The sequence below is a fragment of the Mesoplodon mirus genome (genome assembly GCF_964341445.2).
Source record: "Mesoplodon mirus genome assembly, chromosome: 14".
NCBI lineage: Eukaryota > Metazoa > Chordata > Mammalia > Artiodactyla > Ziphiidae > Mesoplodon > Mesoplodon mirus.
Window position 1 is genome coordinate 83,134,274 of NC_138990.1, and position 24,134 is coordinate 83,158,407.

The 24,134-nt window shown below is 39.8% G+C and overlaps 1 protein-coding gene across 1 annotated transcript in view; it reads left to right on the forward strand.

The window, feature by feature from the left end:
• ANTXR1 (ANTXR cell adhesion molecule 1) overlaps positions 1–24,134 on the forward strand; it is a 296,666-nt gene that overhangs the window by 257,516 nt on the left and 15,016 nt on the right. The gene's annotated exons all lie outside the window — the stretch shown is intronic.

Sequence of the window (24,134 nt, forward strand, 5' to 3'; positions counted from 1 at the left end):
TTGGCTGCCTGTAACAGAAATGTGGCTATGATTGATTTGACTCACAGAAAAAGGACGCTAGAGGTTTGCTATCTGCTTAAGAAACCAGGCAGTGTCATAGACAGTGCTGTAATAAATACCCTTCTATCTATATATACTTCAAAATATTTTTGTTATTTCTGCACCTTATTCTCCTTAGCGGCTTCCATTCCATCCTCCTCCTCTTATATTTTTTGTAGGTAAAAGAGTACTAGTTCCTGAATCTGTTTCTTTACAAGTCCTCATTAAGCCTTGAGTTCATCTTAATTGGAATAAAACCATCTGAAAACAGAAAATCACGCGACAATTTCTTTCCAAGATTTCATTAGTATTCAATTTAAATAGTATTTTGGGCACATGCAAGTTTTTAAATTACATCCTTCATTAAATCATTTTGAGAAAACTGGCTTGCAATTTGGAAGGAAAAAGAGAAGTTGGAGCCCTACCTCACTCCTTCCACCAAAATAAATTCCAGCTGTATTTAATTTTTTTTTTTTTTTTTTTTTTTTTTTTTGCGGTATGTGGGCCTCTCACTGTTGTGGCCTCTCCCGTTGCGGAGCACAGGCTCCAGACGCGCAGGCTCAACGGCCATGGCTCACGGGCCCAGCCGCTCCACGGCAATGTGGGATCCTCCCGGACCGGGGCACAAACCCGTGTCTCCTGCATCGGCAGGCAGACTCTCAACCACTGCGCCACTAGGGAAACCCCAGCTGTATTTAATTTAAGCATAACAAATAAAACCAGGAAAGTACTAGAAGTAGTACTTTCTGTATGGTATAAAGAATTTTTAAATCTTATATATTGTTTGACTTGCCAAACAAATTTCAATGATTGAGCTCTGAATGCTGAGTAGTGCTCCAGTGCATTATGTTGAATAAACAAAGAAACCAACAAGAATAAGATCATTGATCAAGTGCTGACTGTGAACTGGAGCGGGAGATCCAAAATTATTCATCACTAAATCCAATTTTCTATCTTCAGATAAATATGTGTTTCCCTGAAGTGTCACTCAGGTATAGAACAATCAATATAACACTTTGTCCATTTAGTACATTGTAAACAAGGTCAATGTTACTTACAATTATGAAACATTTTGTATTAGTCCATAGAGTTGGCATATGCAAAACAGATGAAGTTTTTCGGTTTAAAATTGTATTCTGTTGGCTTGAACCATGGCACCTCCATCCTGAAGTTATCATACCTAAACAAATTAGAAGGCTTAAAATTCCACTGAGCATAATCTTTAGTTTCTCTCTTTTTTGCTCAACGTTCAAATGATCACTTAGTTATATAAATCTTTCCTTCTCTACTTAACTTGGGACAGTTTTAATTCTTGGAGTTAAAACTGTGCAACATCTCCTTTATTTAGTTTTAAATATAATTTCACAATGTACTTACAAAGCAACAGCAGCAGTTGACAAAATGCCTGAGTCACTTGAGAGTTCAGAGCAAATCTCTGTTAAATGATGTTCAATTAATTGTGCACATTCAGTACTTTTTAGCCAGCATATTTAGTTGAGAGTTTCTTATAAACATTAAAATGGATGCAACTCATAAGAGACATATTTCTTTGGAGTGAAGTGGCTTGCATTCTTGCAAAGCATTTTAAAAGTACAAGAAAGAGGGACTTCCCTGGTGTCACTGTGGTTAAGAATCCACCTGCCGGGGCCTCCCTGGTGGCGCAGTGGTTGAGAGTCCGCCTGCCGATGCAGGGGATACGGGTTCGTGCCCCGGTCTGGGAGGATCCCATATGCCGCGGAGCGGCTGGGCCCGTGAGCCATGGCCGCTGGGCCTGCGCATCCGGAGCCTGTGCTCCGCAACGGGAGAGGCCACAACAGTGAAAGGCCCGCATACCGCAAAAAGAAAAAAAAAAAAAAAAGAATCCACCTGCCAATGCAGGGGACACAGTTTCGATCCCTGGTCCAGGGAGATCCCACATGCCATGGAGCAACTAAGCCCGTGCACAACAACTACTGAGCCTCTGCTCTGGAGCACGCAAACCACAGCTACTGAGTCTGTGTGCCACAACTACTGAAGCCCACACACCTAGAGCCTATGCTCCTCAATAAGAGAAGCCACCGCAATGAGGAGCCCGCACACTGCAACGAAGAGTAGCCCCAACTCGTCGCAACTAGAGAAAGCCCATGCACAGCAACGAAGACCCAATGCAGCCAAAAATAAATTAATTAATTAATTAAAAAATTTTAAAAGTACACAAAACATTGGCACTAAGAGTACAGGAAACATTTCATTTTCTTCTGAAAGAGAAGTCATAAGACAGGAGACCTATCAGCCACCCATCACTGATACTTTCAAGCACTTTGGAGTTGCTGCCAAGATAGTGGAGTAGGAAGACCCTGAGTTCACCTTCTCCCATTGGGCAAACCAAAATTACAACTATTTACTGAGCAACTATCAATGAGAATAACCTGAACACTAGCAGAAAAGATTTTCTGCAACTAAAGATATAAAGAAGGAACCACAGTGATATTGGTAGTGGGAGCAAAGATGCAGTACGGTCAAGACCCACACCCCTGGGTAAATGACCCACAAACGGGAGGATAATTACAATTGCAGAATTTCTCCCAAAAGGAATGAGGATTCCAAGCCCCAGGGTCCTGCACCAGGAAGACAAGCTCCCTGAATGTCTGGCTTTGAAGGCCAGTGGGACTTGCTTAAGGGAGAGCCAGAGACTCTGCTGTTACGGGGCACATGCAAAATCACACATGCTCTGAGACCCAGTGCAGAGTCAGCAATTTGAAAGGAGCCTGGGTCAGACTCACTTACTGATCTTGGAGAGGCACCCAGAGAGGCAAGAGCCAAAAAGAACACCCCCTGAGGACATAGATGTTGGCAGCAGTCATTTTTGAGAGCTCATTTTACCACATGACCCTGGTGTTGCCAAGCACAATTTTGGAGTCTTCCTCTAGCCCATTGGTACCAAGGGCTTACCCACTCACCAGCTGGTCATCACCAGTCCCAGGACCCCCCAGGCTAAGAGGCCAGTAGTATAGGAATTAAGCCCTGCCCAGAAGCAGGCCAGGCACAATCCCCAGATACCCTTGTCCATGCAGCCAGCCACACCAAGACTTAGCCCCACAAACCAGCAGGTTGGCAGCCCCTGCATGAGTCAGGGTCTGGCAACAAACCATGCCAGGGATCAGCTCCATCTACCAGCTGCCTGCAGTAGTGGGTCCCATCATAACAGAAGGGCCCAGCAGCTTACATAGGGTCACCCCTAAAGCATATAGCTCTGGTGACCAGAGAGGAGTATGCTGCCAGGCCCCATAGGACGTCTATTAAATAAGGTCACTTCTCCAAGATCAGGAAGCATAACCAACATACATAATACATAGAAATAGAGAATTAGGCAAAATGAGGGAAGGGATGAATATATTCCAAATTAAGGAACAAGATAAAACCCCAAAAGAAGAACATAGTGAACTGTAGATAAACAATCTACCTGATAAAGAGTTCAAGGTAACAATCGTAAAGATGTTTAATGAACTTGGGAGAAAAATGGATGAACACAGTGAGAAGTTTAACAAAGAGTTAGAAAATATAAAGAAGAACCAAACAGAGCTGAAGAATACAATAACTGAAATAAAAGTACACTAGAAGGAATCAACAGTAGACTAGCTGATACAGAGGAATACATTAGCAAACTGGAAGACAGACTACTGGAAATCACCAAAGCGGAACAGAAAAAAGAATTTTAAAACATGAATATAGTATAAAAGACCTCTGGGATAACATTAAGCATAGTAATAGTCACATTACAGGGTACCAGAAGGAAAAGAGAGAGAAAAAAAGGCAGTTAACTTATCTGAATAAATGATAGCTGAAAACATCCTTAATCTGGGAAAGGAAACATTCATATCCAGCAAGCACAGAATATCCCCAAAAAGATGAATCCAAAGAGATCCACACCAAGACACATTGTAATTAAAATGGCTAAAATTAAAGATAAAGAGAAAATCTTAAAAGCAGCAAGGGAAAAGCAACAAGGTATGTACAGGGGAACTCCCATAAGGCTATCAGCTGACTTTTCAGCAGAAACCCTGAAGTCCAGAAGGGAGTGGCATGATATATTTAAACAGATGGAAGGGAAAAGCCTACAACCAAGAATACTCAACATGGCAAGGCTGTCATTCAGATCTGAAGGAGAGATAAATAGTTTTACAGACAAGCAAAAGCTAACCGAGTTCAGCACCACTAAACCAACTTTACAAATATGTTAAAGGATGATTGCTTTGGTAGCACATATACTAAAATTTGAATGATACAGAGAAGATTAGCATGGCCCCTGAGAAAGGATGACACGCAAATTCATCAAGCATTCCATATTTATATGAGATCAAAAACACAGAATATGGGGGAAAGGAGTAAAAAATGTAGATCTTTTAGAATGTGTTTGATCTTAAATGACTACCATTTAAAACAAGTAGATATAGTTATAGGTCAACATATATGAACCCCATCATAGCCACAAATCAAAAACCTACAATAGATTCACAAAAACTAGGGAGAAAGGAACAGAAGCATACCATTAAAACTCATCAACAATGTTGTAAATCAACTATACTCCAAAAAAATTTTTTTAATAAAAATAAATAAAAACAAAATAAAATTAAAAGGAAAGTCATCCAAACACAAGGGAAGAAACTAAAAGAAGAAGTACAAAACAATCAGAAAACAAGTAACAAAATGGCAATATGTATGTACCTATCAATAAACACCTTAAATGTCAATAGACTAAATGCTCCAATCAAAAGATTTAGTGTGGCTGATTGGACTAAAAGCAAGATCCATATATATTCTGCTTACAAGAGGTTCATTTCAGAGTTAAAGACACACACAGACTGAAAGCAAGAACATGGGGGGAAAAAGATATTCATGCAAATGGAAATGACAAGAAAGTGGAGGTAGCAGTATTCATATCAGACAAAATAAACTTTAAAACAAAGTCTATAACAAAAGAGAAAGAAGGTCATTACATAATGATAAAGGGATCAGTACAAGAAGAGAGTATTACACTAGTTAACATATATGTACCTAATACAAGAGCACATAAATATATAAAGCAAATATTAACAGACATAAAGGGAGAAATTGCCAACACTACAATAATAGTAGGGAACTTTAACACCCACTTATATCAATGGACAGATCATTCAGACAGAAAGTCAATAAGGAAACAATGGTCTCAAATAACACATTGGACCAGTTGGACTTAATAGATATATACAGGACATCCCATCCTAAAACAGTACAATACACATTCATCTCAAGTGCACATGGAATGGTCTCCAGGGTAGGTCACGTGCTAGGCCACAAAACAAGTCTCAACAAATTAAAGAGGATAGAAATTATATCAAGAATTTTTTCCAACCAGAACAGTATGAAACTAGAAATCAATTACAGAAAGGAAAATGGGAAAAAAACAAACACATGGAGACTAGACAACATGCTACTAAGAAACCAAGAGATTGATGAAGAAACCAAAAAGAAATCATAAAATACCTCTAAACAAATGAAAATGGAAACACAGCACGCCAAAATCTATGGGATGTACCAAAAGCAGTTCTAAAGGGGAAGTTTATAGAAATACAGTCTACCTCAAGAAACAAGAGGAATCTCAAATAAACAACCTACCAACCATCTAAACAAATTAAAAAATCAAAGAACAGACAAATTCCAAAGTCAGCAGAAGGAAGGAACAATAAAGATCAGACAGAAAATAAATAAAATTGAGATTAAAAATAGTAAAAATCAATGAAACCAAGAGCTGTTTTTTGAAAAGATTAATAAAACTGATAAACCTTTAGCTAGGCTCACCAAGAAGAAAAGAGAAGCACCCAAATATACAAAATAAGAAATGAAAGAGGAGAAATAACTACAAAAAAAATCATAAGAGAATACTACAAACAATTATACGCCCACAAATTGGACAACCTAGAAGGAATGGACAAATTTCTAGAAACATACGGCTTCACAAGACTGAATCAAGAAGAAACAAACAGAGACTTCCCTGGTGGTCCAGTGGTAAAGAATCTGCCTTACAATGCAGGGAACGCCGGTTCGATCCCTAGTCAGGGAACTAAGATCCCACATGCCACGGGACAACTAAGCCCATGCACCACAACTACTGAGCTCACACACCTCAACTAGAGCTCATGTGCCACAAACAACAGAGCACACGAACTCTGGAACCCGTGCACCACAACTACAGAGCCCACATGCCCTGGAGCCTGTGTGCCACAAATAGAGAAGAGAAAATCTGCACACCACAACTAGACAGAAGCCCACGTACTACAACGAAGATCCCATGTGCTGCAACGAAAGATCCCGTATGCCTTAACTAAGATCCCATGTGCCACAACTAAGACCCGATGTAGCCAAAATTAATAATAAATAAATCTTTTAAAAGAAGAAGAAGAAACAAACAATTGGAGCAGATCAATCACTAGTAAAATTGAATTTGTGAAAAAAATAAAAAATTTTAAAAAAACCTCCCAACAAACAAATGTCCAGAACCAGATGGCTTCACAGGGAAATTTTACCAAACGTAAAGAAGAAGGAACATTTCCAAATTCATTCTACAAGGCCACCATTACTCAAGTACCAAAACCAGAAAAAGACACCACAAAAAAAGAAAATTACAGGCCAATGAAGAACATAGATGCAAAGTTTTTCAACAAAATATTAGCAAATCAAATTCAACAATACATTAAAATGATCATACACCATGATCAAGTGGGCTTTATCTCAGTGATGCAAGGATGGTGCAATATCTACCAATCAAACAACATGATACACCTCTTTAACAAACTGGAGAATAAAAATTATATGATCCCCTTTGAGCCCTGAACCAAGATGGTGGAGTAGAAGGATGTGCTCTCACTCCCTCCTGTGAGAACACCAGAATCACAACTAGCTGCTGGACAATCATCCACAGGAAGACACTGGAACTCACCAAAAAAAGATACCCCACATCCAAAGACAAAGGAGGAGCCACAATGAGACAGTAGGAGGGGTGAAATCACAATAAAATCAAATCCCATAACTGCTGGGTGGGTGACTCACAGATTGCAGAATGCTTATACCACAGAAGTCCACCAACTGGACTGAAGGTACTGAGCCACACGTCAGGCTTCCCAACCTGGGGGTCCAGCAACGGGAGGAGGAATTCCTAGAGAATCAGACTTTGAAAGTTAGTGGGATTTGATTGAAGCACTTCGACAGGACTGGGGGAAACAGAGACTCCACTCTTGGAAGGCACACACAAAGTAGTGTGCATATCAAGACCCAGGGGAAGGAGCAGTGACCCCAGGGGAGACTGAACCAGACCTACCTGCTAGAGTTGGAGGGTCTCCTACAGAGGGAGGAGGTGGCTGTGGCTTGCCATGGGGACAAGGACACTGGCAGCAGAAGTTCTGGGAAGTATTCCTTGGTGCGAGCCCTCCCACAGTCTGCCATTAGCCCCACCAAAGAGCCCAGGTAGGCTCCAGTGTTGGGTCACCTAAGGCCACACAACCAACAGGGAGGGAACCCAGCCCCACCCATCAGCAGTCAAGCAGATTAAAGTTTTACTGAGCTCTGCCAACCAGAGCAACAGTCAGATCTACCCACCACCACTCCCTCCCATCAGGAAACTTACACAAGCCTCTTAGCCTCATCCACCAGAGGGCACACAGCAGAAGCAAGAAGAACTACAATCCTGCAGCCTGTGGAAGAAAACCACATTCACAGAAAGATAGACAAGATGAAAAGGCAGAGGGCTATGTACCAGATGAAGGAACAAGATAAAACCCCAGAAAAACAACTAAATGAAGTGGAGATAGGCAACCTTCCAGAAAAAGAATTCAGAATAATGATAGTGAAGATGATCCAGGACCTCAGAAAAACAATGGAGGCAAAGATCGAGAAGATGCAAGAAATGTCTAACAAAGACCTAGAAGAATTAAAGAACAAACAAAGATGAACAATACAATAACTGAAATGAAAACTACACTAGAAGGAATCAACAGCAGAATAAGTGAGGCAGAAGAACGGATAAGTGACCTGGAAGACAGATGGGTGGAATTCATGCTGCAGAACAGAATAAAGAAAAAAGAATGAAAAGAAACGAAGACAGCATAAGAGACCTCTGGGACAACATTAAATGCAACAACATTCACATTATAGGGGTTCCAGAAGGAGAAGAGAGAGAGAAAGACCTAGAGAAAATATTTGAAGAGATTATAGTCGAAAACTTCCCTAACATGGGAAAGGAAATAGCCACCAAAGTCCAGGAAACACAGAGAGTCCCATACAGGATAAACCCAAGGAGAAACACGCCGAGACACATAGTAATCAAACTGGCAAAAATTAAAGACAAAGAAAAATTATTGAAAGCAGCAACGGAAAAATGACAAATAATATACAAGAGAATTCCCATAAGGTTAACAGCTGATTTCTCAGCAGAAACTCTACAAGCCAGAAGGGAGTGGAATGATATACTTAAAGTAATGAAAGGGAAGGACCTACAACCAAGACTACTCTACCCTGCAAGGATCTCATTCAGATTTGATGGAGAATTCAAAAGTTTTACAGACAAGCAAAAGCTAAGAGAATTCAGCACCACCAAACCAGCTCTACAACAAATGCTAAAGGAACTTCTCTAAGTGGGAAACACAAGAGAAGAAAATGACCTACAAAAACAAAGCCCAAAACAATTAAAAATATGGTCATAGGAACATACATATCAATAATTACCTTAAACGTGAATGGATTCAATGCTCCAACCAAAAGACACAGGCTTGCTGAATGGATACAAAAACAAGACCCATATATATGCTGTCTACAAAAGACCCACTTCAGACCTAGGGACACATACAGAGTGAAAGTGAGGGGATGGGAAAAGATATTCCATGCCTCAACAAAATACTAGTAAACAGGATCCAACACCACATTAAAAAGATCATACACCATGATCAAGTGAGATTTATCCCAGGGATGCAAGGATTCTTCAATATAAGCAAATCAATCCATGTGATACACCATATTAACAAACTGAAGAATAAAAACCATATGATCATCTCAATAAATGCTGAAAAAGCTTCTGACAAAATTCAACACCCATTTATGATAAAAGCTCTCCAGAAAGTGGGCATAGAGGGAACCTACCTCAACATAATAAAGACCATATACGACAAACCCACAGCAAACATCATTCTCAATGGTAGAAAACTGGAAGCATTTCCTCTAAGATCAGGAACAAGAAAAGGTTGTGTACTCTCATCACTATTATTCAACATAGCTTTGGAAGTCCTAGCCATGGAAATCAGAGAAGAAAAAGAAATAAAAGGAATACAAATTGGAAAAGAAGAAGTAAAACTGTCACTGTTTGCAGATGACATGATATTATAAATAGAGAATCCTAATGATGCCACCAGAAAACTACTAGAGCTAATCAATGAATTTGGTAATGTTGCAGGATACAAAATTAATGCACAGAAATCTCTAGCATTCCTATACACTAATGGTGAAAAATCTCAAAGAGAAATTAAGGGAACACTCCCATTTACCACTGCAACAAAAAGAAGAAAATACTTAGGAATAAACCTACCTAGGGAGACAAAAGACCTGTATGCAGAAAACTATAAGACACTGATGAAAGTAATTAAAGATAATACCAACAGATGGAGAGATATACCATGTTCTTTGATTGGATCAATATTGTAAAAATGGCTATAGTACCCAAAGCAATCTACAGATTCAATGCAATCCCTATCAAATACCAATGGCATTTTTTATGAAACTAGAACAAAATATCTTATAGCCAAATCAGTCTTGAGGGAAAGAAACAGAGCTGGAGGAATCTGACTCCCTGAGTTCAGACTATACTACAAACCTACAGTAATCAAGACAATATGGTACTGGCACAAAAACAGAAACATAGATCAATGGAACAAGATAGAAAGCCCAGAGATAAACCCATGTACCTATGGTCAACTAATCTATGACAAAGGAGGCAGGGAGATACAATGGAGAAAAGACAGTCTCTTCAATAAGTGGTGCTGGGAAAACTGGACAGCTACATGTGAAAGAATGAAATTAGAACACTCCCTAACACCATACACAAAAATAAACTCAAAATGGATTAGAGACCTAAATGTAAGGCCGGACATGGTAAAACTCTTAGAGGAAAACATAGGAAGAACACTCCTTCACATAAATCACAGCAAGATGTTTTTTGATCCACCTCCTAGAGTAATAGAAATAAAAGCAAAAATAAACAAATGGAACCAAATGAAACTTCAAAGCTTTTGCACAGCAAAGGAAACCATAAACAAGATGAAAAGACAACCCTCAGAATGGGAGAAAGTATTTACAAACGAATCAACGGACAAAGGATTAATCTCCAAAATATATAAACAGCTCATGCAGCTCAATATTAAAGAAACAAACAACCCAATCCAAAAATGGGCAGAAGACCTAAATAGACATTTCTCCAAAGAAGACATACAGGTGGCCAAGAAGCACATGAAAAGCTGCTCAACATCGGTAATGATTAGAGAAATGCAAATCAAAAGTACAATGAGGTATCACCTCACACCCGTTAGAATGGGCATCATCAGAAAATCTACAAACAACAAATGCTGGAGAGGCTGTGGAGAAAAGGGAACCCTCTTGCACCATTGGTGGGAATGTAAATTGATACAGCCACAATGGAGAACAGTATGGAGGTTCCCTTTTAAGGTTCCTTTTTAAAACTAAAAATAGCACTACCATATGACCCAGCAATCCCACTACTGGGCATGTACCTGAGAAAACCATAATTCAAAAGGACTCATGTACCACAATATTCACTGCAGCTCTCTTTACAATAACCAGGACATGGAAGCAACTTAAGTGTCCATCGACAGATGAATGGATAAAGAAGATGTGGCACATATATACAATGGAATATTACTCAGCCATAAAAAGGAATGAAATTAGGTCATTTGTTGAGATGTGGATGGATCTAGAGACTGTCATACAGAGTGAAGTAAGTCAGAAAGAGAAAAACAGATATCGTATATTAATGCATATAGGTGGAGCCTAGAAAAATGGTACAGATGAACCCATTTGCAGGGCAGAAATTGAGACACAGACATAGAGAACAAACGTATGGACACCAAGGGGGGAAAGTGGCAGGGGGGTGGGGGTGGTTGTGTGATGAACTGGGAGATTGGGATTGACATGTATACACTGATGTGTATAAAATTGATGACTAATAAGAGCCTGCTGTATAAAAAAATAAATAAAATTAAAGTAAAAAAAAAGAAATTGTCTACAGCTAGGAACATAGGTCTGTTAAGGATGCTTGCATCTATTGAATATATTAATGAGTTATTGGCCTGTAGTTTTCATTTTTGTAATCTTTTTATCTGTTTATGCCTTCGGTAAAATTCTGTTTTCATGAAAAAAAAACAAAATCATATGATTCCCTTCAATAGATGCAGAAAAAGTTTTTGACAAAATTCAACATTCATTTATGAGAAAAACTCTCAACAATGTGAGTATAGAGGGGACATACCTCTACATAATAAATGCCATATATGACAAACCCACTGCCAACATCATATTTAATGTTGAAAAGCTGAAAGCATTTTCCTCTAAGACCAGGAACAAGACAAGGATGCCCACTCTCACCAGTTTTATTTGACCCAGTACTGGAAGTTCTAGCCACAGCGATCAGGAAAGGGAAACAAAACCAAAAGTAAACAGATAAAAAACTTTTACAGAGTGAAGGAAACTATCAACAAAATGAAAAGGCAGTCAACTGAATGGGAGAAGATATTTGCAAATGATATATCTGCTAAGGGATAAATAACAAAAATATGTAAAGAGCTCACAACTCAACATCAAAATAACAAGCAACTAGATTAAAATAAGGCATGGGACCTGAATAGACATTTTTCCAAAACATACAGATGGCCAAGGAATATATGAAAAGATACTCGGCATCACTAGCCATCAGGGAAATGCAAATCAAAACCACAATGAGATATCACTTCACATCTGTCAAAATGATTATTATCAAAAAGACAGGGGACTTCCCTGGTGGCGCAGTAGTTAAGAACCCGCCTGCCAATGCAGGGGACACGGGTTTGAGCCCTGGTCCAGGAAGATCCCACATGCCACAACTACTGAAGCTTGCATGCCTAGAGCCCATGCTCCACAACAAGAGAAGCCACCGCAATGAGAAGCCGGCGCACCACAACGAAGAGTAGCCCCCACTCACTGCAACTAGAGAAAGCCTGTGCGCAGCAATGAAGACGCAAGGCAGCCAAAAAAAAAAAAAAAGACAACGGCGAATTCCCTGGTGGTCCAGTGGTTAGGACCTGGCGCTTTCACTGCTGGGGGCCCATGTTTGATCTGTGGTTGGGGAACGAAGATCCCACAAGCTGTGTGGCACAGCCAAAACCAACAACAAATAACAAATATTGGAGAGGGTGTGGAGTAAAGGGAACCCTCTTGCACTGTTGGTGGGAATGTAAATCGGTGCAGCCACTATGGAAAACAGTATGGAGATTCCTCAAAAAATTAAAAATAGAAGTACCATACAATCCAGCAATTCCACTAATTAGAAAAGATATATGCACCCCTATGTTCCTTGCAGCAATATTTATAATAGCCAATACAGAAGCAACCTAAGTGTCCATTGATAGATGAGTGGATAAATGTGATATGTATATACAAAGGAATATAACTCAGCAATAAAAAAGAATGGAATATTACCATTTGTGACAACATGAATGGACCTAGAGGTATCATGCTTAGTAAAATCAGTCAGATGGAGAAAGACAAATACACAATTTCACATATATGTGGAATCTGAAAAACAAAACAAGTGAACTAACATAACAAAACAGAAACAGACTCATAGATACAGAAAACAAACAGGTGGTTGCCGTAGGTGGGAGGTGTGGGGGGATGTGAGGGAGATTAAGAGGTGCAAACTTCCAGTTACAAAAAAAATTAAGTCATGAGGATGAAATATACAGCATGAAGAATATAGTCAATAGTATTTTAATAACTTTGTATGGTGACAGATCATCACTCAAACTGTGATCATTTCGTAATGTTAAAAAATATCAAATCACTATTCTGTGCACCTGGAACTAACAGTATTGTAGGTCAATTATACTTTAATTTAAAATAATAATAGTAATTATTAGTTGTGGAAAAATAAATAAATAGATAAATAAAATACAAGCACTTTGACATTCTCCTCCCTCTGAGCCCCACCCCAAACTTTACAGGATACAGAGCACGTTTCTTTTTGCTTAGTTTTACCCTTAAACTTATTTACAGGATTTCTGTTGTAAAAGACCTGCTTGAAATTGATGATAATATGCATTTACACCCAAGCTCTTTTGGAGATAAATATTCTATATGAATTCAAAGAGTAATTCATAGATAAAGGTGATGCAGAAAAATTTGCATTTATCTGAAACTGAAGGACCAACCTTCTCCCCAGCTGGGGTGGATTTCAAGTGAATGGGAAGCAGCCTCTGTCTCTGCAGAGGTGGCCGGGGGATTCAAAAGGCAGGCTCTGAAGGGTGAGAAAGAAGACAATGGGAGATCCTCAGACAGGAGCATGAGAGGAGCAATTCCAGACAAGAGGGGCAAAAAGGAAGAGGTGTCAAACCAGGTTACAAATTTTCTGATAATCCAACACCTGGAATTAAGTATGGTGCGAATAAACTAGGGCCTGGTGGGGTTGGCTCAGCTATGTGGTCCTGCTGGCTAAATAAAGACATCAAGCATGATAATATGGTCATTAGGGTGTAGCAAATGACCAAGGGACTATTTAAGTTCTGGTGGCAATAACTGTACTGTTGGGCGCGCCTTCCCTGAGAACAGTACTCACGATTGATGGGGCTGAGCTTAGGGAAAGTCCAGGCAGACCCTGTTCAGTTCCTCTCATTCCAAATGGTGGCAAAGATGATGGACCTCAAGCCTTGGGTGAGTAAACCCAGCCTTAAGAGGAGTAATGTGGCTCCCAGCCATCTCTCCAGGAAGAGAAATTTTCTTTCCTGCTTCAAATAGGCATGTAAGAATTTGGTACAAATACTCCTTTCTAACCCCACATCTGGCTGCCTTCTCCACTCTGTGCAGAATTGGATGTAATGAGCACCTCCTGGTGCTAATATGGACACATTGTCAGTGTCTGTGCAACATGTGTTCAGTTTCCATGGTTTTGCATTGTGTGTTTCCATGAGTCTGAACAGACTTTCAGACTCATTCACATTTGTATCTGCTCTGACGATGTAATCCCTGCTATGAGGAATAGACCTGCAGTGAGCTTGAGAAGAATTCCACATCTTACCTTTGTCAGACATTTCCGTTTGCCCCATCAAAGCTACCAAAACAAATGCAAACTCGCAACAAACCCTGGCCACTACATATATTACTGGCTGAGACTACTGGTTCTCTTACCACTTTGATGTTTAGATCAGCATTTTTATAGGTTTTTCAATATTTGCTTTTAGGAGATTCTTAATATATTATTATCTTTATTTAATCTTGAGCCATTAGTAAAAACAAAGAGATCCCATTCAGCACTATGTCCTGGACATAGTTTTGTTGCTTCTAATTAATAGTAACTGGTAACTGATTTAAAAAAAAAAAATTTTTTAATTTCCTTAGCAAGTTAGGAATAGAAAAGAAGAAAAACTTCCTTAATCTGTTAACAGGTATCCACCAAAAACACTACACAGACATTATACTTAATGTTGAAGTATTAGAGGTATTTCCTTTAAAATAAAAAACAAGGGGTCTTCCCTGGTGGTGCAGTGGTTGAGAGTCCGCCTGCCGATACAGGGGACACAGGTTCGTGCACCGGTCCGGGAAGATCCCACATGCCGCGGAGCGGCTAGGCCCGTGAGCCATGGCCGCTGAGCCTGTGCGTCCGGAGCCTGTGCTCCGCAACGGGAGAGGCCACAACAGTGAGAGGCCCACGTACTGCAAAAAAAAAAAAAAAAAACGAGAAGGGATTTTAACCATAACCGTTATTGTCCTGGCCAGTGCAATAACACGAACAAAAATTTTAAAGTAATTATAAAAATCAGGAAGAAAATAATTGTCATTATTTGCAGACAATGTATTGGACTGCCTAAAAATTCCATAAGAATCAACTTTAAGATTACTAGAACTAATAAAGGAGGCCAGTGAGCTAGCCAGGGACATGACCAACACAGTCAGTGATCATGACCAGTTAGAAAGCTGTCCATTCACAATAGAAAAAATATAAATTACATATTTATATTTTTAAAGTATGTATAAATTATACATGAATATGTATATATATAATAACTAGAAATAAAGCTAACCAAAAAATGTGCAGAACGTATAGGAAGACAACTATAAAACTTCATGAACTACATTTCTAAATGGGAAAACTTAATACTAAAAAGATGTCAGATCTCCACTACATAGAAAAAGAGATTCCAGATGGATTTTTTTTAAGAGAAGTGTTCTTGCTTCTAATTAATGGTAACTGTCCATTGGTAGTATTGTCCATGAATGGAAGGTTCTTCTTATCTTGCCAATCAGACAGGTCTCAACCCTCAGAGGAAAGCAAGAAAAGAGAGAAGAGAAGAATGGAAGGCAGGACAGAGTTATCTTCTCTATAGTCAAGGCAAGACTAAGCAGAGAAAAGTAAAAGTGTCCTCTTACCCCCTACACTCTGATACTAAAGTAGACTATACGATAGTGCAGCCCCTCCAGTAATAACTTATGCATATGGTGCCTGTCTCATAGTAGTCAATCAGTGTTAGCTGAGTGAATAAACGTACAAGTGAAGAATCTCAACATGTCCAATGTTTAAACAAATCAACAATAGAAACAGAAGCTGTATCGGAGACAATGCTTCTTTTTAATTTATTTTATTTATTTATTTGTTTGTTTGTTTGTTTTTGGCTGCGTTGAGTCTTCGTTGCTGTGCGTGGGCTTTTCTCTAGTTGAGGCAAGCGGGGGCTACTCTTCATTGTGGTGTGCAGGCTTCTCATTGCAGTGGCTTCTCTTGTTGTGGAGCACAGGCTCTAGGCACACGGGCTTCAGTAGTTGTGGTGCCCGGGCTCAGTAGTTGCGGTTCACAGGCTCTAGAGCACAGTGTCAGTAGTTATGGCACTCAGGCTTAGTTGCTCCGTGGCTTGTGGGATCTTCCCAGGCCAGGGCTCGAACCCATGTCCCCTGCATTGGCAGGCAGATTCTTAACCACTGTGCCACCAGGGAAGTCCCTTTAAAACAATGTTTACTTTCAAGAATCAGCAGTGATAGGGACTTCCCTGCTGGTGTAGTGGTTAAGAATCCGCCTGACAATGCAGGGGACAGGGGTTCGAGCCCTGATCCAGGAGGATCCCACATGCTGCGGAGCAACTAAGCCCGTGCACCACAACTACTGAGCCTGCGCTCTAGAGCCTGCGAGCCACAACTACCGAGCCCGCCTGCCTAGAACCCATGCTCCACAACAAGAGAAGCCACAGCAATGAGTAGCCCATGCACCACAACAAAGAGTAGGCCCTGCTCACCTCAACTAGAGAAAAGCCCACCAGCAGCAACGAAGAACCAACGCAGCCAAAAATAAATAAGTTTATAGACAAAAAAAGAATCAGCACCGATAAAGAAGTTCTTATTTCCCCATTGCCTTTGAGCAAATATTCAAAGTGCGGACTCTCACTGGGTGGTATTGACTAAATTCCTATGAAAATTCATTAACTTCATCAGCAGACTGAATTACTTTTCAATGCATACACAATCTTCCACATTCTATGTCAGCTGAGGTCAAGTCCTTTTTGCAGTTGGCCTGGGAGGAAAAATAAGAGTAGATGCCAGGAATTTAGGGTATGTGCCAAAAGGGAAAAAAGGCGCCAGCACTGGCAGTCACCAGAAGAATCAGCTCCAGTTTGCCTTGTTTGTTTATCAAATATCCCGTCACAGGACCAGATTCCCTGCCATTCTATGAATGCATACAGCAAGACTCAACAGTTGTGTCATGGCTCATTGAGGAAACAGCAAGAATTCCAGAATCAAGAGTCAAGCTGTTGTGATACCCATTAATGCATTCATAAACAAAGAAGCTGTTTATCTGTAGATTTGTGTTCTGATATTTCACAACTGCCTGAGCAGGCTTTGTTCAGTCCACGAGAAGTAGATCTCACCCTGGCTTACCGAGCTTGCCATCTGTTAAATTCAGTCTCAACCACTGCTAATGTTGTTGCCTCTAGTAGATTACAAAAACTAACATTCACTTTCTTCTTTTTCTTTCTTTTCCTTTTAATGAGCAGATAGTGAAGAGAGTTCCCATATATCCCCTCTTCCCTGAACAGTTTTCCCTGCATTAGTGTAGTACATTTGTGACAAATTGATAAATCAACTGTAAGGTCCACAGTTTATATTAGAGTTCATTCTTTGTATCATACAGTTCTATAGACTTTGACAAATGCACATGTATCCATCATGTATCATGCAGTATCATGCAGAATAGTTCCACCTCCCTAAAAATCCCCTGAGCTTCACTTCTTCATCCCTCGTCCTCTCTCCCCTTGAACACTGGAAAACTCTGATATTTTTACTGTTTCCATAGTCTTGCCTTTTCCAAAATACCATGTAGCTGGAATCACACAGCGCGTAGCCTCTTTGGATTGGCTTCTTTCACCTAGTAATATGCATTTAAGATTCCATGTTTTTGCATTGCTTGATAGCTCATTTCTTTCTTATTTTTAAATAAATTTATTTATTTTGTTATTTTATTTTGTTTTATTTTTTGGCTGCGTTGGGTCTTTGTTGCTGCATCCGGGCTTTGCTCTGGTTGCCACGAGCAGGGGCTAATCTGCGTTGCGGTGCGCTGGCTTCTCATTGCGGTGGCTTCTCTTGTTGCAGAGCACGGGCTCTAGGCGCACAGGCTTCAGCAGTTTTGGCTCACGGGCTCTAGAGCGCAGGCTCAGTAGTTGTGGCGCATGAGCTTAGTTGCTCCATGGCATGTGGGATCTTCCAGGACCAGGGCTCAAACCCGTGTCCCCTGCATTGGCAGGCGGATTCTTAACCACTGAGTCAGCAGGGAAGCCCAGCCCATTTCTTTTTATTGCTGAATAATATTCCATTGTTTGGAGGTACTACATCATGTTTATCCATTCAAGTGACACTGATGTTCACTTCTGACTGATTTGAACAGCTCATAGAGAGGAATCAGTGGGATGGTTTTATGTTTTCCCTAAGATACTCTAAGGTTCTTTATGTGTGTTTATAAGATATGGGCTGGGGAGAGGGGGAATGAAAGTCACCCATTATTCCAAGACAAAACCTCTTGAACAGTTTAGTTTATTTCCTTCCAGTCATTTTTTTATATATTCACATTTAAAAATATTGAGGTCACATTATAAATACAATTTTTATCTTGTGTTTCTCACTTACCATTATGAAATTTTGTTGTGGATAGTATGGTTCTCTGACAAGATCCCCTCCCCAAGGCTGACAAATGACATATGACCCCCAGCTGCTGGGAATATCAGCTGCTGACAGCTCACAGCTATGTCCCTCAGTAGGACTTGTTCTTGGCCTTGGCCAAGGTTAGGCTCCCTCCCTGGGTGAGCCCATGGCCAATGACTGGTTGATGCATAAATACAGAGACCCTCTTGTCTCAAATTGGGAAAACTCAGAAGAACCATGTCAGCTCCAGAGATCCCTGTAGAGTCAGGTGAGGCCTCAGTTACAACTACACTGCAAATCATCTTCTCCCTCTATCCAATCCTTCCTTCTTTACTTTTAATCTGAGAACACTCCCCATATAGCTCATCAACTCTGTTTCAAGGGATCTAAGACAGTTGTCACCAGAAATGGTCTTAGGAGGCAGACTCTACCATTGGATTCTGTAGCTGGATATCTCACAGCAATCCCTTAGGCAATGAGTACCCCTTCACTGGTGGTAGTTGGAGCATGGGGAGCCCTTGGTGTGCTGTGGTGATGCGATTATTAAAACTTTCACAAATGGTAAAACTGGGATGGGATACTGGTAGAGGAGGATCTTGATAGGGACAGAGTAAAGGGACAAAGTAGGTGATTAAATAGTTAATCCCACTAAGGGATCATAAGTAAAAAAAAAAAAAAAAAAAAAAAAAATATATATATATATATATATATATATATGGGAGACCCCTGTAAGTTAACGATCACTCAAGAAAGCAGGTTTTCTTAACCACAAAACCAAACAGGCTTGCCTAGCAACAAAACCATGCAACAGAAGCATGAGACATGCCCCAAAACCATAAAACAATGGTGGAATGAGACCCACATCCTGCCCAGTGAGCTCAGTAGGTTAATGATTCCTAGGACATGCTACTCTGCTCACACTAAAAACAAAAATATAAGGTGACATTATACTGAAACCTGAGGTGATTTACCATATTTTAGTATATGTTACTGCCTTTTTGCTCATTTCCATTGCCCCATGACAGTCCCGGCTTGTCCATGTAGGGACAAGAAAACTCCCCTGCCCCACGTGGAGGAGGAGCTGATGATGGAAGCTTCACGTCTACTCAAGAATGATGAAGGAGGGGCTTCCCTGGTGGCGCAGTGGTTGAGAGTCTGCCTGCCGATGCAGGGGACACGGGTTCGGGTCCTGGTCCGGGAATATCCCACATGCCACGGAGCGGCTGGGCCCGTGAGCCATGGCTGCTGAGCCTGCGCGTCTGGAGCCTGTGCTCCGCAACGGGAGAGGCCACAACAGTGAGAGGCCCGCGTACCGCAAAAAACAAACAAAAAAAAAGAATGATGAAGGAGATGGTCTTCTCCTCCTCCCTATTCTTCCTTTGATTACAAAACTGTAGCCCACTAAGCTCTCAGGGCAGCACCGTCTTGCCTGCCCACTTGTAAGCCTCACAAGCATCCTATTCTAATAAAACACTTATCTATCACTTTGCCTCTCACTGAATTCTTTCTGCACTGAGACATAGAGAACCAGAGCTTCTCAGAGCCCCCAGAAATGCATTTCTGTGGGTTCATTCTGGTCATGTAAGGCCTTTGCTGAGAAATTCACTGATAGCCTTGTAGGGGGTTCCCTTGTAAGTTACAACCTTCTTTTCTCTTGCTGTTTTTAAGATTCTCTCTTTGCTTTGATTTTGACAGCTTTATTATAATGGGTCTTAGAGAATATATCTTTACATTGATTTTGTTTGGGGACCTATTCACTTCATGAACTTGGATGTCCAAATCTCTCCCCAGATTTGGAAAGTTCTCAGCCATTTTGTCTTTAAATAAGCTTTCCACCCCCTTCTCCCTCTCTTCTCCTTCTGAGACTCCTATAATTTGCAGATCATTTCTTTTGATGGTGGCCCAAAAATCATGCAGGCTTTCTTCACCCTTTTTTAATTTTTTAAAAAATTTCCCCTCTGAATAATTCCATAGTTATTATCTTTTAATTCACAGAATTTTTTCTCTTTAATTCATTCTGCTGTTGATGCTCTCTATTGCATTTTTTATTTCATTCATTGTATTTTTGTTCTTTTTAATGATTTCTGTGTCTTTGTTAAACTTCTCATTTTGTTTGTTCATTGTTTTCCTGATTTTGTTAAATTGTCTTTCTGTGTTTTCTTGTAGCTCATTGAGCTTCTTTAAAACAGCTCTTTTGACATCTTTATTGGGTAGATCTCCAGGTCTTGGGCTCATTCACTGGAAGAATTATTGTGATCTTTTGGTGACATCAAATTTCCTTGATATTCATGTTCTTTGAAGGCTTGCATTGCTCTCTTTGCATGTGACGTTGCTGTCACCTCCTCTGGTCTTCACTAACTGACTTCAGAAAAGAATTACCTTCCTTCAGCCCTGCTAGGGATGCTGAGGTTTCCTCGGACTGGCTATGGATATTCCTGCTCTACCCTTATTGCTCCCTCTTGTGGCAGGATTCTTAAGCTGTATGCCTACTCTCAATCTTGCAATACACCAGGCAAAAGGGAGGCAAAAGGGAGGCTGCTGACAGCCTCCCTTTTGCTCTCGGGGCAGTACTAAATCTCAATTTTGTGTTCTTTACCTGGCCAGGCAGTATGGTCCAGATTTCTGTGTGTGCTCACTAGCCATCTGCCAAGGCTTGCTCATGCCACCATCACAGGTATGCACAGGGAGCTGACCACAGGATGGGGAAGTGAGTGAGTGAGGCACCCAGAGCACTGAGGGTGCAACAGGCCAGCTGGGGTATCAGTGGATGAGGCATCCCCAGGGGCTCATTGGTGGGCTTCCTGACAGAGTCCCACAGTTAATAGGATGCAGTTAGCAGGATCCATGTCCCTTCAAGGCCCTCCAAGTCCTAGCTGCATCCCTCCCAGCCGCTCCCCCACTACCCCCAGTCATTCAACTCATGACTGAGTACTCTGGATGGGTCAAAAGAGAAATGGACCTCTTTGGCAGCATCCCACATAGCTGGGGAGGCTGGGTGGTCACTCACTCTTTCACTTCCCACATGGGAGAAATTACAGTCTGAGGAGGTTTCTCACCAAGGTCTGTATGCCTATTATCTGATGCATGGATGAACAAGGCTCCCCTGGACCTCTTGACATATGGTGCTGGATCCCACATCTCCCACAAAGGTACTTTTTCCATAGATAGGTGCTAAATTGTTGTTGAGGGGGGTAATACAAATGAGGGACATCTTGTTTGGCCATCTTGTTGACATCACTCGATAAATTTAATTTATCTAAACTTAGTCTACACACACTCCTATTTTAAACAATACAAAAACTTAGACTGTTTTAAATCTAATCATCCCTTCCAAACATATTTTATTTTTGTTCAGTTTTTTAATTCTACTTGTTTTGTGATTTGTATACATCATTAGACATTAATTATTATTTAACTCATTGTTTGTTTAGATATCCACATATTTAATGACTTATTTCATTCCTTCCTGCAGTGGACTGTCCATCAAATATTTTTGTGTACCCTAAGTGCATCTTTAGAATTTTCTTTAGTGTAAAATCTGTTTATTACTAAGGCTCTGATTTTTTCATTTGACCAAACAATATTTTTATTTTTCCCTCTTGATAGTTTCACTATGTATGGAATTCTAGGTTGACAGTTACTGTCTCTCAGAATACTGAAGATATTATTCCATTGTCCTCCAGATACCATTTTGGAGATATCCACTGTGAGTTCTGTAGTTCCTTTGTGTTAGTCTGTCTTTACATTTTGGCTATTTTTAAGACCTCTCCATAGTCTTTGGTATTCTTCAGTTCCACTACTATCTGTCTAAGGAAAATTTTACTTATATTGCTGTAAATTCATTGAGCTCCTTAAGTCTGAATTCTGCACGTATGTTTCATCAATTCTGAAAAGTTTTCAGTCATTATCTCTTCAAAATTTGCCTCTCTTTCATTCTCTCTGTCCTTCCTCCTAGAAGTCCAATTAGACATAAGTTAGACCTCCTCACCCTTTCATGCCTTTTAATCTGTTTTTCATATTTTCTACTGCTTTGTCTCTCTGTTATGCATTCTGGATAATTTCTTCAGATCTGTTTTCCTGTTCATGTTTTTATCACCTATATCTAATTTTCTCTTTAAATTTAAACCATCATTTGAGTTTTTATTTCAATTATTATATTTGTTTTTCATAAAAAGTCTATTTGATTGTTTTTCAAGTATGCCTGTTTATCTTTCATAATAACTTGTTTCTTATATATATATATATTTTTAACATCTTTATTGAAGTATAATTGCTTTACAATGGTGTGTTAGTTTCTGCTTTATAACAAAGTGAATCGGTTATACATTGTATCTTATATTTTTAATCACCACTTTTATTTCTTTAAATATATTAAACATGCTTACGTTACATTTTGTACTTGATAATTCCCATACCTAAAAACTATGTTGGCCTTATTCTGTGGTTTGTTGTTCCTGCTGGCTTTTCCTCAGAGTGTCTTGTCTCCTTAAATGCTTTTTGACGTTGTCTCTGAGCCCACATTCCTCCGAACTTTATTCATGGAAAACTTTGAGGCTTTTGTTTTGATTGCATTTCTCCAAAGAGGATTTAGTTTTGCTTCTTCCAAATTTCTGGAATCATTACCAATCCAGAACTACTTTAAAATAAATTTTGACCTAAAAGTGTTTAGAACCATGCAGGTAGTGTAAATTTGGGTTACAAACTTGAATGAGTGCCACTTTATGGTTAGGAAGTCTCAAGAGAAAATTTTCTCCCTTAACCCAACACTGACAAGCAAGCTTACTTGCTATGTCTATCTATCTGTAAGGCAACGTACGTTTCTAGTTCATTCATACACTCTGTTGTCTTTTCGTGTCACAACTCCTTCTTTTGGCTTTTGCCTCCTGTTCACACTATAGCATGTGATCATCAAAATGCAAGCTGGTCCTCATTAAAGAAACGACTGATTCCAGGGTTGGTACACAAAAAAATATGAAACTGGAACATTTTGTTATATCAGAAAGTAATAAATTGCTCCAAAAAAGATGGGAAGATATAAAAAAAATAAATTAAATTAAATAAAACAAAGGAACCAGAATGAAGGGATTCTCACAGCTCACATCTGGGAAAGTTTGGCCTCATAATAAATGGTGATAGTGATAGAATAAAATTCATGTAAAGAAATAAGAATCCATGAGTTTATATTGAGATAGATCACTATATGATAAAGATAGAGAGATAGAGGATAGATAGATAGATAGATAGATAGGTGATAGATAGATACAGACAAAAAATAAAAAACCTTCCTTACAATAGAATGTCGACAAATAAATGAGGACCAGAAACAATGATATAATTAGCTAATCATTTGGCAACCACAATAGTAACAATTATTTCAAATAAGAATGAAAAGTAGATACTGAAACTAAAGGGTAGAAGTATGACAAGAAACAGGATGTTTAGGTAGTCTCAAAATATTTCACCAGAGACACTTATTAATTACAAAAGGAAAAAGAGCAACTTTATAATGGAGAAACCTGGCAGACAGCACCTTCAGCAAGGAATCACAAATGAAAAATGGATATCATGTGCTTCTGAATGTGATGCACTGAGAAGGACACATCATTTCTGTAACGTTCTTGCCAAATGTGTATAAGCTAAATCCAATCATGAGG